We start from the raw sequence: 16,787 nt of genomic DNA, 5'->3' as shown, positions 1-16,787 counted from the left end.
TGGATGAACGTAGAGCCTATTATACAGAGTGAAGTAAGTGAGAAAGAGAGACAAATGTCATATATCAATGCATATGTTAGAATCTAGAAATACGGTACCAACAATCCTACGTGCAGGGCAGCAAAGGAGACACAGACAGAAAGAACAGAATTTTGAACTCAATGGGGGGAGAGGGTGGGAAGATTTGAGAGAATAGCATTGAAACTTATACATTACCGTATGGAAAATAGATAACCAGTGGGAGTTTGATGTATGATGCAAGGCACCCAAAGCCAGCGCTCTGTCACAATGTGGAGGGATGGAGTGGGGAGGGAAGTGGGCGGGGGGCTCGGGATGGAGGGGACACACATGCCTGTGACCAATTCATGTTGATGTTTGGCAAAAGCCATCACAATATTGTAAGGTAAATATCCTCCAGTTAAATAAATACATTTTAAAAAGAGAAAAAAAATGTTCCTCTTGGAAAGTGCAGAAAGAAAAAGAAGGAAGAGGAGAAGAAGGAGAAAGAGGCAGAAACAAGATATTCTCTTTTTCAGGAAAGCTAGGTTTTTCTGGAGAGGATTTTATCAAAGTTGTTTCTCGTCGTTGACCCTAAAGCCATGACCATATGTGCTGCATATGGATCTAAAGCTCTGTTTTCTGGTTTGACATATCATTAAAAAAATTAGTATGAAAAATCTGTCTTTAAGAGCAGTGAGATCATGTGGTTCTTGGGACCTGGAGCTGTGCTAATTCAGAAACATGTAATAATTCTGGAAACAAAAAAGAAAAACTACTTTCCAACCCTGTGCCGGGCTTTTTAAGTTTTAATCATTTTTATGAGGCTAAAAATAACAAAAAGTATAGTTTGACAAAATATTGAACCCTTAGTTCAAGACAGAAATTGGTAGGGTGGGGGAAAGACTTGCATTGGCCTCGTTTTAACCTATAAATCAAGAGAAATCAACAGAGAATTTAAACCAAACATGTGCTGCACATAGTTTCCACTGGCCTTGTGTTACCAAGGTTAGAATTATGGTTGGGTTCACAGTGAGAAAGTGAAAAATTGATGACATCTGCCCTCTGAGGTCTTTTTTGTTTCCCTGGCAGCTACTGCAGAGGCCTTGGCATTCTGTGATGAAAACTTCAGATGTATGATGGGAGATGTCATATGGGGGTGAACAGTTTGAACCCAGAACTCTGTCCTTGTTCCCAGGACTCTTGTAAAGCACTTTCCTCCCTTTCTTCTTGCTACTGACAAGATCAGACACCCTGGATATTCTGTGCTGTACTGTCCCGAATGATGGAATCTCACTAAGATGGTGGAAGGCCTAAGAGTTACATCAGATCAATGAAAACCAGGGCATCTTTACATCCTATCACCACTGTCATCTCATTCATTCATTCATCTGTTCATTCCACTTATATCTGCCAACACTGTCATGGACGCTGCTGGTGTCTGTCTACATCCTTCGAGCTTCACCACTTGGATGCACTTCAACCAGCTTCATCTGCTGGTACCCCTACCTCTTCTACCTGTGGGATTTCTCCAAAGTCACTCTGCGTTTGCTCGCAGACAGAGGGAGAGATAAAGTGCTAAGGCTCCTTAGGAGCAGTCTCCCCATGACTGAATTTACCTATAAATGCCTTGGCACTGTCACTCGTGGGGTGGATAATACTCGGGCACATCTTCTACACCATTTTCCAGTGTTCCCATGAGACTGAGTTCCAGCAGCCCACAGCTTTGGTTTATCTGATGACACACACTTTTGTAGGCTGCCTTCCTTTCCCTGTATGCCTCCCCAACCCTTTCTCAACGTTTTCTGCACCTCCCTTCCCGATGAACCACCTCCACTAGAATCCTTGTCTCAGAGTCCACTTTACACCTATTATGTGCCAGGTGCTGTGGCAGGGCTTCATGGATTGGATAACCATCAGATTATAAGACTCCAGACACCAGTGACAGGCTGATGGGGAGATATTTGACAATCTATTCTAACAACTTTATAAAGTTAGTGTGAGGTTTACACTTGTGAACCACTTAAAACTGATTGGCAGAGAGAGCAGTGAAGTAACTATTAGTTATTATATTTGTTATTCTGCCGAACCGAGTCACTGGGTGCTTGTGCTGTGCTTAATCACTCAGTTGTGTCCAACTCTTTGCGGCTGTATGGACTGTAGCCCGCTAAACTCGTCTGTCCATGAGGATTCTCCAGGTAAGAATACTGTAGAAGGTTGCCATGCCCTCCTCCAGGGGATCTTCCCAACCCAGGCATCAAACCCAGGTCTCTCGAATTGCAGGTGGATTCTTTACCATCTGAGCCACTAGGTGTTTAGCAGGTAAATGGTGTTCAATTATTATATATTAAAATTATATGTTGTTAAAATATAAATCCCCACATAAAGGTGGTGCTCTTGGGCTATTAGGCGCCATCCACACTTCAGAGGGAATAGATTTGTCAGAGAAACTTTAGTCACTTTTCTAGACCTTGAAGGAATGAGGCAAAGTGCTTTAAAGGTGGTGGGGATGGGGTGGGGAGGGAGAGCCAAGTGATGGAGCAGCAGAGAGGGTGACCGTGGTACAGTCCCACGGGGCCTTTGGGCAGGCAGAGACAAGCCTGGGGCTCTGGGTGACACAGGCCTGGGCAGGTGAATCCAGGCTCCTCTGAGCCCAAGGCCCTAAAGAGAGAAATGGCAGAACCAAGATTTGAACGTAGGTCCTGTTCATTCATTTATTGTCTTGATACACTTTTTCAACACTCATTGATTTAAATTGGCATTTCAAATGTCGTCAGAGGACTCCCGGTGAGAACATTTGGAAATCAATGTGCAATAAGGGCTTCGAAGGTGGTGCAGTGGTAAAGAATCCGCTTGCTAATGCAAGCAGATGCAAGAGCTGCAGGAGACCTGGGTTCGGTCCCTGGATTGGGAGAATCCCCTGGAGGAGAGCATGGCAACCCACTCCAGTATCCTTGCCTGGAGAACCCCATGGACAGCAGAGCCTGGTGGGCTACAGTCCATGGGGTCACAAGCAGTTGGACACGACTGAGTGACTGAGCACACACGCCCACTGTGCAATAAAATACCCTGAGTGCTTTAGTAGAATGTGTGTGTGGGTCAGAATCAAGGCTCCTTCTACCCAGGTCAGGAGGAGGGAGGCCTGACTGGAATTTGGACGGGGGCTGACTCCACAGCCCATTCCATCTGCCTCGCCCCTCGGCCTCCCTAGTGCTGGGTGTGGACAGGTGGCTTCATTTCTCCGAACTTCACTGGGGTTTTCCAGCTGTAATGTGGGGGAATCCTGCCCCCCATCTTTCAGGCTGTTCTGGGCACTGCAGGAGACGCCGCGGGGGAGAGCAGATCTACAAAATGCCAGCTTCCTTCCATCTTTCCTCCAGCTTGAAAGGATCTAGATGCAAAGAGACAAACCCCTCCTCAACATAAGGACCAACAGACTGGTTAGCAAACAGTTCAAAGAGCAGCAGTTGCTTCCCTGGGCCTCAGGGAGCCTTGCTGCCGGGGCCATGGGCAGGAAGGAGGGCTGAGCTCTAGATTCAGCCGTGGTGGCTGTGGCGGTTTAGTCGCTAAGTCATGTCCCACTCATGCGACCCCATGGACTGTAGCCCACTAGGCTCAGATGGCCTGGGTCCAGATCTTTGCTTCACTTTGTACCGAGTCTCTGATCTCAGGCAGGTTCCTGGATTCTGTGAGCTTCAGTGACTTCATCATGCAACGTGAGTGAAAATATTAATAGCTCTCACCTCCTTGTGTTGTTATAAAAATGAGATGAGATGATTTGAGCGCCTGGCACATCGTAAGCACTTAATAGACATAGTTCTTTAAAAGGGTTTCTGGCAGAAGGAGAACTCAGCTGCCAAGTTTCCTAGCTTTGTATCTTGACGACCATGATTCAACTGTCTCTCAGAGGAGTGGGGTGAGGGCTGGACGTTAATGTTTTAAATTTAGGGAATTCGGTGTTTTGACTCATTGGCTGAAAATATTGGCGAAGCCCTGCACATACACCCAAGATGCTCTCTACACGCTGCAGGCAAGCTCACCTGTGAGTCTCTGCCCAAGAGGATGGAGAGAATCTTACCTTCCTGGCAGGCTGGACGTGCTCATGTTGGGCTATGATTCTGGGGCATTTTTACAATGAACTCAATCTGTTCCCAGGGTTGAGGCCTAGCTGCCTGTGGTGTTAGCTAGCTGGACACACACCCTCTCTCAGCCTCTTTCCCTTCTCTACCTCCTCCTCCTGCTTTCCCCTGCCAGGACATCCTAGGAGTGCTCCCTCAGTGAATTAATTGGTCTGAAATCCTTCCTTTTGAAGCCATTTCTGTGCGCGTGTGCGTATGTGTGCTCAGTCATGTCTGACTCTTTGTGACTCTATGGAGGGTAGCCCCGCCAGGCTCCTCTGTCTGTGGGATTTTCCAGGCAGGAATACTGGAGCAGATTGCTCTTTCCGGCTCCAGGGGATCTTCCTGACTCAGGGATCGAACCCACATCTCTTGTGTCTCCTGCATTGGCAAAGGGATTCTTTACCACTCCACCATCTGGGAAGCTGGAGCCATTTCTGGGGGCACCCAAACTGAGACATTCATTGACAGACTCCTTAACACAAGTTAAACACAGGCCAAATGAAGTACAAGGTCATACCTGCGTGCAATCATGACCGTCTAGACAGCCAGCTCAGGTCCAAGCAAACTTCTGCTTGCTGGGATTATTTGAGTTGGCTTGCCTAGGCAGCCCTGGACTCTTTCCAAAATTCCTCCAGCCCCCGCTTTCCTTTGGTCTTGGAAACTTAACCTCTGAAGCTGGCAGGCCTCAGATGAGAACAGCACAGGATTTCATGAACGGCAACCATGGGCCGCTGCTGTAAGTAGCTCAGGATGGAAACACAGCTTTCCTCTTGTGTGTGAGCTCCCACCTCTTCTGAACCCAGAGATGAGAATTAAACTATTATTCCTCTGGAAGCAATGCCACTGTCAAAAGGTGAGATATTAACACAGTGTTGCAGAGGGCAAGTTGTCACCACGCATAAATGCTCTTAGCAGACCTGCCATTCACATCTGGGCTCCTAAGTTACTCTCATGACTCTATTCAGCAGAGCTGGTGTGATTCACACACAGAAAAGGGGGCCCAGGATGTTAGAAGAACAATGCCAGCTAAACAGACAGCAAGCACTAAACAAATCCCACATACAAAGGTGGGGAACCAATCTCAAGTTCAATAACACAAGCCCTTTCTCTCTTTTCTAAATTCCATTTAGAAGAGAAGAAAGTTTCCAAGAACTCGAACTTGTAGATCCAGAAGGGAAAGGGCAAGATTCCAAAAGCAGATGGAAACCGACGAGACAGTAATTAAAGGTGAGCATTTATTGAGGGTGTCACGTGGGTTAAGTGTTGAGCTAAGTAAGCAATTACACACACAATTGTACTTAGCCTCTCCTTTCTCTCTCTCCCTCTCGTTTGTATATTGTTTCTAGTGTACTCCTGAGGAAATTGAGGTTTGGAGAGAACAATATCACTGGGCTACCAAGTATGAAAAATGAGACTTAGCCCAGGTTTTTATCTGACCTCTTATGGGCTCCCTGGTGGTAAAGAATTTACCTGTCAATGCAGGAGACGCAGATTCTTTCCCTGGATTGTGAAGATCCCCTGGAGGAGGGCACAGCCACCAACTCCAGTATTCTTGCCTAGAGAATCCCATGGACAGAGGAGCCTGGCAGGCTACAGTTCATGGGACTTCAAAGAGTCAGACATGACTAACGTGACTTAGTACTCAATGCACACAGGATTTATTCATTCACCCTTTATTGAGCTTCTGCTATGCACCAGGCATTCTTCTTGTTCTAAGCACTGGGGAGAAAGTGCCCCTGTCCAAAAGAAAGACAAAGATCTTGCTCCGACTGAGGCTTTTTTTAATCAATATTTATTTTTTTAATTTACATGTAAATCCATGGCTAATTCATATCAATGTATAACAAAAACTACTGTAATGATGTAAAGTAATTAGCCTCCAACTAATAAAAATTAAAAAAAAAAATTTTCATTTTGAATTGGGGTGTAGCAGATTAGCAAACAAAGTTGTGATGGTTTCAGGTGAACGTGAAGGGACTCAGCTGTACATATGCACACATCCACCTGCTAGTGCTGAGGCTTCTTTTTGATAAGGGAGATCCCAGTAAACAAATAGTGCGTGGGATTTCAGATTACAATAAATGCTGAGAAGAAAAATAGATAGAATGAGGACACAGGGAGACGGTGGCCCTGTGTTGAACAGGGTGGCCAGGGAAAGACTCACAATAAGGTAAAAAGTAAAAAGGAGCCCAAAGGAAGTGAGGAAGAGAACCAGCTGGGTACTTGGGGGTAGAGTTCCCAGGAAGAAGAAAGAGCCAGTGTTGAAGACCCTGGCATGGGAATGACTTTGGCACATTTAAGTAGCAAGAATGGGGCTGTGAGGGCTGGGTGGAGAAGTCAGCTGTCGAGAGGTAGGAAATGGAGTTGGAGAGTTAGCTGGGCACAGTCCTGATGCTGGGAAAGATTGAGGGCAGGAGGCAAAGCAGGTAGCAGAGGATGAGTTAGGTTAGATAGCATCACTGACTCAGTGGACATGAATTTGAGCAAACTCTGGGAAGTGGTGAAGGACAGGATAGCCTGGCATGCTGGTGGTAGTCTATGGGGTCGCAAGAGTGGGACATGACTTAGCGACTGAACAACCGCCACAATGATCATAGAAGACTTGCAAACCTAGGTGGCACTGGAGGGCTGGAGAGAAGGGGGGACAGGATCTTACTTACATGTAAAAGTAAGAGGAACGTAACATAGAACATCAAGGAAGCAGTAGGGAGATCCAAAGGCCAGTCATAGCTGGGTGACCTGAACCAGGATGGGAGCAATGAAAGAGAAGCAGTCAGCTGTGGGGTGACACTGACAGAATTTGCTGATAGATCAAGTGCAAGGTGAGACCAAAAGCAGGCCAAGGCTCATGGCCTAAGAAGCTAGCAAAATTAAGTGCCATTTATGGAGATGCAGAATCCTGGGGAGAGGGGCAGGTTTGGGAGAGAAGGAGAGGAGTTTGGTTCTGAACAGTATTCAGCAGCAACATGGTATAATTCATGGGGTTTAGGAGTCTAGAGTCAGGAGGAGCGGTCTGGGCTGGAGGCATATGTAGCTGAGTCATCACATAGAGGTGGTGTTAGAGTTGTGACCTTGGATGAGCTCAGGTAGGGAACAGAGGTGTGCAGAGGACAAGACTGGGGCTCTGGGCAGCTTGGCATTTAGTGATAGGAGAGAAGGGGAGAAGCCAGCAAGGGAGGTTCAAAGGAGCAACCAGCGAGATGGAAGGATTGAGGACGTGTCATGCCAGTGCTGCTGACAGGGCAAGAAAGATGGAATGAGGACTGACCACTGGATGTGGCAACGTGAAGGTGACCTTTCTAAGAATGGCTTCAGAGGACTGGGCAAGTGGTAGAGAAGGCTGGGTGTGTCGGGCTCTGAAACCCTAGATCCCCCCTCCAACCAGAGTTTGTATACACACACACACACACACACATACACACATACACGCACAGTCACCATCTGAAGAAATACAGAGAAAAATTGTTAAAGTAATTATCTTTGTTTTTTGATTCAATATTTCTTTTTATGAATCCATGACTTTTCTCCTAGTTAGTCAAAAACATTCAAACTGCTTTATGAAATATTGAGAAGGTTATTGTCATTGTTGTTTAGTTGCTCAGTTGTGTCCAACACTTTTGCAACACCATGAACTGTAGCTGGCCAGGCTTCTATGTCCATGGAATTTTCCAGGCAAGAGTACTGGTGTGAGTTGCCATTTCCTTCTCCAGGGGATCTTCCCAATCCAGGGATTGAACCAGGGTCTCCTGCTCATCTCCTGCATTCCAGGCGATTCTTTCACAGCTGAGTCACTGGGGAAGCCCATTGAGAAGGCTATAGAATAAATTTAAAAATTAGAACAATTGTCAATTTTCAGTTTGACTTTAGGATGTCAACGCCCATGTCCAAAATATTAATTCAGGAAGTCAAAGCTTTTGCTTTGTGAAGCCACATTTTACTAAAAGAAAAAAAAGATTCTTAATAATTAGGACATTGAGAGCAAAATGGAGACTTGATCCGAGGACATGAGTGGTAAAGGCTGGAGGAAGCCCCAGAGCCCTCATCCCACCATCCCTGGGGGACCAGCTGAGGGTCAGATGGGTTACAGTAGAGCTAAGGGAAGAGGATTGAGCATGATTTTCAAGGATGACGTCCAAGTGTTAGACTAGAGGACCACATCTTGACAGAGAAGGTAGAAAACATATAAGACTAGAGATCAATATCCAAAGAATGGCCAGCACCAAGGAGCTTCATGGGGGCCAATCAGAGCCTGAGGACCAAAATACCTCCCTCTCATGGGCAACGTGACCCACCATCACATGGAAGAAACCCCATGGATTCCTCTTCACACTACTGTTTGCTGGGGTCCTTCTACCATCTATCTGGCCATTTCTGCTGGATTTTCCAGCTGAAAAGATTCCTGCCCATGCCTGAAGATCTTTCTGAGTCCCATCCTTACTTCCTCACATGGACATCCCATGACTGAATGACCTAGGGCACTTGCAAATCTCCTGAAACACAGCATGGAGACAAGTGGCTGCCCTAGACACCCAACAGGACCGTGGAAGTGCAGATGGGAAACACTCCAGCACTAGGATTGGGTTGGGCTGCACAGTGATGAGACCCAGCCCAGTTACATAAGAGTTCATTTGGAAAAGGTTTCTACTCTTAAAAACGTTTGGAAGACTTCTGGCTTAGCTTCAACAAGTAAGGGGCTTAGAAATCAGCACTATGATCATTACAACAAAAGAAAAGAAAAAGGTGAATTAATTGAAAACCAATGACTTTTCTTAGACTTATCAAACAGTTGAGCTTTCAGGGGTAACCACCACCCTAATATCTGGAGGTTCAGAGAGAAACCCAAACCAGGCTACCACAGGGACACAAAGAAAGGACAACAGAGGAATTTGAAGCTTTTGGCACAGAAATGCCTAGCAAACACTGCACACAGACCAACGTGTAGCCAGATTAACATGAATCCTCACACTTTAGTGAGGATTTAGGTCCGTGTGCCTCAGTTCCTAATACCTGGTACATCATACCCAGCTCTCTAGAAAAAATTACAAACCATGCTAAAAGGCAAGGAAAAACATAGTCTGAAGGGTCAAAGTGAGCATTGAAACCAGACCAAAATGAAACCCAGATTGGGGGATTATCAGGCAGATCAAGGTCAACATCAACAACAGTAAAATAATATTGATAGTGTGTCCCCTTGACACAAAGTGATGAAAATAGTGCTTTATTCTGTGGTCTCCCTCCCGCCACCAAAACTTGTTGCTCCAGTCTAACCTGAGAAAAACGTTGTATATAATCACAGTGAAGAACGTTCTACAAAATACTTTACAAAATCCTCTTCAAGACTGTCAAGATCATCCAAAAGAGGAAAGGTCTGAGAAACTCTCACAGTCAGGAGGAAGCTAAAGAGACTTGCCTATTAAATATGATATGGATCCTGGATGGGATCTTGGGACCAAAAAAGGTAAAAACTGAGGGAATTTGGGGTTTCCCCGATGGTTCTGCAGGTAAAGAGTCCACCTGCAATGCAGGAGACCCAGGAGATGAGGGTTTGATCCCTGGGATGGGAAGATCCCTTGGAAGAGAAAATGGCAACCCACTCCAGTATTCTTGCCTGAAAAGTCCCATGGCCAGAGGAGCCTGGCATAACTGAGCATGCACACACACACATGGGAATTTGAGTAAAGACTGAACTATCATTAATAATTTATGAACAAGGTACCATGCTAAAATAAGATGTTAAAAATAGGGCAAACTGGCTGTGTGGTATATGGGGACCCTCTGTACCATTTATACAATTTTTATGTAAAGCTAAACCTATTCTAAAAATAAGATTTAGGGAATTTCCTGTCAGTCCAGTGGTTAGGACTCAGCATGTTCACTTTCATGGCCCAGGGAACTAAGATCCCATAAGCCAGAGGTGGCCAAAATAATAATAATAATAATAATAATAATAATAATATTTTATTAAAGGCAAAAATGTTTGGCAATGCCTGGGTTAAGGATCACTGGGTTAAGGATCTTTAACTCAGATTGTGTTATTAGTTGAGTTTAGTTTTGTTTTTCCCGTTCTGTCTAGGGCACTCAAGGGCCAGCTTATCTTTGAGCCACTCCAGAAAAACCCTGGGAGGAAAAAAGATTGTAGGATGTAGGATGTACGAGAGACAAAAAGACTGCCAAAGTTAAATTTCAGAAGGTGGAAAATTATGGCTGTTAGGAGCACAGCACTTACAATTTACTAGCTGAGTGACCTTGGGTGGGTTATTTAACCTCTCTAGGTCCTAGTTTTTTCATCTGTAAGCTAGAGGTAAAAATAAGAGTACCATACATTGTTGTGTTAGTTTTTGTGATAAAGCAATTATATTCTAATAAAAATGTATATTAAAAATTTAAAAAGAAAGTACATGGGAAGCTTTATAATTCAATATGATTGGGACACACAATGGTTCACTTAATTAAAAAAGTACATCTTAGCAATGAATCATTAAAATGCATAAATAAAAATAATAGGAGCACCTCATTCATAAGACTGATATCAGAATTAAAAGAATTCGTATTTATAAGATACTTCCAACAGTGTCTGGAATGTGGTATGTGCTGTATATATCTATGTTAACTAAATAAAGGCAACTATCTGAAATTAGCAGCTCTGTGGAAACAGCAGGATCGGTGGCCAGTATATGGTAGTTTATGTGCTATGTGTTTTTCCATTGAAAAATGGCGAAAAAACCAACCAGTCCCCATGATTTTCCAGATCATTTATTTAACACTGAGCAAATTTTATAGTTTGGCATTGTGTTTCCCACTTCTCGTGTATTAAAATCATTGACTTACCAATAGCTTACACTTACTGACATTTTCTTTTCTCTTTCTCTCTCTTGTTTTTTTTGACAATGAGGAATGTCTGCTGAGCGCATACTGAACATACCCAGACTTCCCCCTGAGCCTGAGTGGCTCTCAAATGCCCACGCTTCTCGGGTGAAGGCAGATCCTGGTGATGACCAGTGAGTCCACTAAAGGAAAGTACATTTTCAGCCTCATCCTGTTGCAAACCAGCAGTGGCCCTTTTGGAGGAAAGCTCATTTCCAGCTTCCTGTGTCCTTTCTTATTCTGTTTGAATCCCGTTTGCTTCTCTAATCGCAGGAACGAAGGGTCACGTCACACCCGTATGTAATCCAGGAAGTTGCCTGGATTACATTCTAATGGCATGTGGGGCTCAGGAAGTTGGGGGTGAGGAGGCGGGCAGGATAGGCCCGGCGTCTCTTTGTGACAAATCTGTTGGCTGTTGCCGTGTTCCCAACCATGAGCCTCAGCTGAATCTCTTCTGTTCTCCAGTCCCAAGTTATTTTCCTAAATTAATGGCTTAGTCTTGGTGTCTGGAAAGCAATTTGGTTGTTCGTTTGAGGTGGCTAAAGCTATCCAGAGGAAAAATAAAAAGTCACCATTAGGTAATGAAGCCAGACTATTGGGTGTCTCATATCCTGGCTCCAAATGCAGATAGAAAAGAGGAGCCCAGAAAGGATTTCAACAGCGGTAGTATTGTTGGAATAAGTGGCGGGTGCCCATGGTGACTTAGAGGCCAGCACCTATTTAAATGTGTGAGATCTGATATTTTAAAAAATCAGGGATGACTGTATTGTCACCCCTGGTATTTTTAATATGGCTGATGTGGGGAGTTGAGAGGCTCAATGTGGCCACATCCCAGTTAATTTCCTATCACAGTGTTATTTCCTGTTCTAGCTCTGGCTCAACAAATAGTCACAAATCCTAACAAATCCTATTCTTTTTTTTGAAGGAGTAATGGTGCTATTTTTAGCGAATGTTATGCAACCCAATGAGTGGCAAGATCCACTTGATTCTGCCTCCTCACTGCCACAGTATCTGCCCCTTTTACCTCCATCTCGCAGACCTGTCTCAGACTCTCTGCTATTTTTTCTTTGCTAATGCATTGGCCTTCCTTGTTGATCTCTCTGTGTTTAGTCTGAATCTGTTTCCAACTCAATCTATTCTTTATACTGCTTCCAAAAGTGAGATTTTAAAGATACAGTGGAAATAGGCACTGACATTTTAATTATGTAATTAATACTCTCTGACGCCTTTCAATGTATATGAAGATACTGATGTTGACAAGTTTCTTTTGATGAGTGATGTGATGGGAATGGAAGTGTTGAGATCAGTTGTTCTGCATGAGAAAGAGGAAGAGAATGACGCAGAGGAGGAGGGGAGAGTGAGGTTCCAAGAGTCAGAGGAAGTGAAAGGTCTTGAAAACGTTTTCAGAGAGAGATGGGGATACTGCCGGCAGCCAGTGAGGGGCTGGGAGGAATCATGTACCCTTGAAAGTGACTCCTCTTGCAGTCTCACACATAAGACCTTCGGTTTTTTAAGAGATGTATAAATCTCTACATGGTAAAAACATAGCAAAAATCCCTACTTCTTCTTAGTGTTTTGTGGAGGGGATTATTCTTTGCGGGGAGTTTGTAGAAGCACTGAGTTGCATGACAAAAATGGCAAGAATCAAACAAACCCCAAACCAAGGAAGGATGTGGAGTCAGCCAATCTCCATAATGGGCAAGCCAGTCTCTCTGCTCCTCTGATGAAGTCTTCCATGGATCTGCATTCCCCATGGGGTGGTCATGAGGGCCTGGCACACTTTAGCATGGAATACAAGATCCTGCCTGATCTGGTCTCTACATACCTGTCCAGCTATGTCTTCTAAACAACAGTTCACACACACACACACACACACACACACACACCACAGAGCACTGGGCTGTAATTCTAGCAGACTGTCATGATGGTACACGCTGTTTCATTCTGTCTACAGTGCTTCTCCCCTGCCCTTGTTTAGCTGGAAAATGCCTCCTTCTCCTCTGTCAAGCAGACTTGGGAGCCCTCTCTTCTGGGCTCCAAATTTGTCTTGAAGATATGTACTTTTATTATATCATCACACAGTTTTATAGTTGTGTATTTGCATACCTGTCTCCCTGACATGACCATAAGCTCCTTAGATCCAGGTTTAGTCGTATCTCTGTAAAGGATTTCTAGCACCCAGAAATGGGCTAGTCTTATGTGTGATAAATGCTTACGTTCTATGGCTTGTAAGTGTTCTACAGGGAAGGTACCATAACTAGCTGATCAGAGAGGAAGAAAAATTGTCATTGTTCTCTAAAGCTTTCACAATATGTGTCACTTTTGTGTTCATAAAGCCTGTTATTATGGTGATCCTCAATAAACCATGACTCTCAGCATTCAAGTCTTTCCAACAATGACTCTGGGCTTAGCCATGTGACTAGCTTTGGTCTGTAGAGAATTGGCATGCACGATGTAAAAGTGACTGCTTGGTAAGTATTTGCAGGTTGGGTTTGCCGACTGGGAATGCTCTTGGTAACTGGGTGTCATATTATGAGGAAGCTCAAGCAGCCATATGGAGAGGCCCATGTAAAGAAGAACTGGAGCTCCTGGGTGATGGTCTCAGCTGAGCACCCAGCTAGTGACCATCACCCACTGAATGAGACATCTAGACCTCCCAGGCCCCCTCACCCCAAGTACCCCAGCCATTGCTACATGAGGCAGAAGAACTATTAATTGTGAGAAGTAGAATTGCTGTTGTTTTAAGACACTATGTTTTTCAATGCTAGTTATTGCATATAATTATATTGTAACTGTATTATAATGTGATTATAATTATATATTATAATATGTAGTCTTTTGTGATTTGCTTCATTCATGCTGTGGCATGTTTTCAAAGTTCATTCATACTGTAGCATGTTTTTAAGTTCATTCATCTATAGCATGCACCAGTACTACATTTCTTTCTAGAATTAAGTAATATTCCAATGGGCTTCCCAAGCTGCATGAGTGGAGAAAAATCTGCCTGCCAATGCAGGAGATTGAAGAGACATTTTTGGATCTGTGAGTCAGGAAGATCCCCTGGAGTAGGAAATGACAACCACTCCAGTATTCTTGCCTGGGAAAACCCATGGACAGAGGAGCCTGGTGGGTTACAGTCCTTGGGATCCCAAAGAATCAGACACAGCTGAGCACACACACAATATTCCATTGTGTGGATATACCACACTTCATTTTTCAGTTGATGGCATCTGTATTGCTTCTACTTTTTTGGCTATTATGAATCATGTTGCTATCAACAATTGTATACAAGATTTGTGTTTGCATATGTTTTTATTTCCTTTGAGGCTATGAGTAGGTACTAGGAATGGAACTGTTGGGCCAAATACTAACTCCAAGTTGGCTGCATCACTTCACATTCCCACCAGCAACATCATCCTCTTTTTACCGATAAAGAAACTCATATTACAGGAAAGTGAGAGTGGTATTCTGTGATGATTCTGCTTTTAAAAGACCACCCAAGAAGAAATGACATTGGGAAAAGAGCATTTGAAAGCATCAGGAGAAGGAGAAGCCATCATCCTAAAACTGGTAGAAAGAAAGAAGGTCAGTATGAAAATAATCACAGGCAGCAGAATGGTAAATTACAGTAATTATTGAAGAGAGGTTTTTAGGAAGATGTGTGGTGATTCTTAGAAGTTTCACTGAGAAAGGTGCTGGAAGATAACCAGATTGCAATGGGTGACGGGTTAAGAATGTGCAGGCAGGATGTTTTCGGAATTCAGCTATGATGGAAGAAAAAAGAGGAGAGATCTCCTTTAGAATGAAGGGGACTTGAACGCATCTAGAGACAAGAAGCCAGCGTGATTAAGATGCAGATACAGCTGAGATGTGGTGAAGCAACCCTGAGGAGAACACAGGATCAGAAGGGAAACCTAGTTTTCTATGAGCAGGGCTGGAAGAAGAGAGGCGTGGGTACAAATGAGAGAGATCTGGGGGGGGGGGGGGCGGGGTGTTCAGGCCTGATGACCTCTTCTAGAATGTTCTATGTTGATAGGCTCAGAAGTCCTAAGAAAATACTAGGACTTAAGCTGTGTTCCTTCTCTCCCCTCTTTCCCCTTTCCCTCCTTCCTTAGCATACCACCTGCAGTGGAAGTTGAACCCTAGGCAAGCCTGTCCCCTTGTCCTTGCAGCAGTTTTCAATGCAGATGATACCAAGACACTAACAGCATTCAGTCTTTTTTTTTTTTTTTCCACTAAACTATAGACTTTATTTGGATTTTACCAGTTTTTCCACTTTATGTCCTTTTACTCCATGACCCAGTCTGGGATCCCATGTTGCCTTTAGTTCTTCATTCTTTTTTAAGCTGCATATTATGTGTGTGGATGAACTATAGATAATCCAGCCACTCTTCTAGGCTTTAACATTTATTTTCAATATTTTGCAGTTATCAATAATGTTCCACATACATATAATATTATATTTATTTCTTCCAGTACTGTTTTTTATTGGAGTATAGTTGCTTTACACTGCAGTGTCTTTTAGCCTATTCCGCCTTTCAAGGATGATTTTAGTCTTGAGTCAAATGCACAGAGTTCAAAGTGAGTTTTCCGGGGGCTTTCTGGGATTCTGAGTATTCTTTACAACATTCATGAAAACTAGTTTTTCAGAGGATGCCAGTAAATGCTGATTCCTGAGGTATCAGCTTAAAGGACTCTTCTGAGCTGCCATTAATCAGGCTTGTTCCTTAGTATATTTATTACATATTACATTTTTCCTTCATAGCCCCCCAAAGCCTTCCTAATTGAAAAGCCAGGAAATAGTTGTTTCTTAAAAGCGGAAGTGATAGCACTTACTTACAGTAAGTCTCTGCCATTCCAGTTAAGAGCACTGATTTATAAAACCTGCTGGGGTTTTCCTCGCAGAGAAAGGAAAAACCCCACTGCATGTTCTAGCAGCAAGTTCACCGCAGCCCCTGCTGATATCAGAGGCATTTTAATAAAATCCAGCATAGAAACGCAGGTTTTGTTACACTGACTTCAACTGATAATTAGCTGCAAAAGTTTGACAATCTCAGGAAAAAATGATCAGCATGGCGACATGTGGTTTCGAATCTAGATTACAAATTCTGAGGGTGGGGAGGGGTGGGGAAGTCTGTGCTTTCAAGTAAAATGAGAGCCTGTGCTGTGGAATGCTGGGACAGCTCCTTGGCCCCGGCAGCTGAAACCATTTAGGCTGGCCTGAATTTTCCCTCTGCAGAAAATGATGGCCTAAACTGGGGTCCCCTACAGTTCTGAAGGCCCCCCAAGTTCAGGGACAAGAAAAGGGACCTTTGCATGAGTAATTTCCTCCATTTGATGGCCCTTGCTTGCATCCAAGGAGACTTCTGCTGCTGTCCTTGGGTTGCTTTGTTTTCTTTTCATCGCCACTGATGCAAGAGGTAAGATGGGTGTTTTTACCCAAAGTTAAGGAATTTTTAAACCAGCTTTAAAAGCTCAATGTTTAAAACTCAACTTTTTAAAGCTGGCTTAAAACTCAACATTCAGAAGACGAAGATCATGGCATCTGGTCCCATCTCTTCATGGCCAATAGATGGGGAAATAATGGAAATAGTGAGATTTTATTTTCTTGGGCTCCAAAATCACTGCTGATGGTGATTGCAGCCACAGAATTAAAAGATGCCTGCTCCTTGGGAGAAAAGCTATGATGAACCTAGATAGTGCATTAAAAAGCAGAGACATTACCTTGCTGACAAAGGCCTGTATAGTCAAAGCTATGTTTTTTCCATACTGGCTATGGGTATCTGACCATACCCAGTGGATAGG

The 16,787-nt window shown here is 43.9% G+C and overlaps 1 long non-coding RNA gene across 3 annotated transcripts in view; it reads left to right on the top strand.

Annotated features, from left to right (window-relative positions):
* The window catches only part of LOC110130900 (uncharacterized), a 37,361-nt gene extending 23,639 nt beyond the window's left edge, over positions 1-13,722 (top strand). For all 3 annotated transcript variants that reach the window (XR_011483038.1, XR_011483039.1, XR_002312012.2), the window contains 2 exons: positions 5,249-5,345; positions 11,011-13,722. This is a non-coding gene — a long non-coding RNA (uncharacterized lncRNA). The remainder of the gene's footprint in view (positions 1-5,248; positions 5,346-11,010) is intronic.
* The last annotated feature ends 3,065 nt before the right edge of the window (positions 13,723-16,787 follow it).

The sequence above is a fragment of the Odocoileus virginianus genome, chromosome 23, assembly GCF_023699985.2.
Source record: "Odocoileus virginianus isolate 20LAN1187 ecotype Illinois chromosome 23, Ovbor_1.2, whole genome shotgun sequence".
Lineage (NCBI taxonomy): Eukaryota > Metazoa > Chordata > Mammalia > Artiodactyla > Cervidae > Odocoileus > Odocoileus virginianus.
This window is presented reverse-complemented; position numbering and strand designations above follow the sequence as displayed.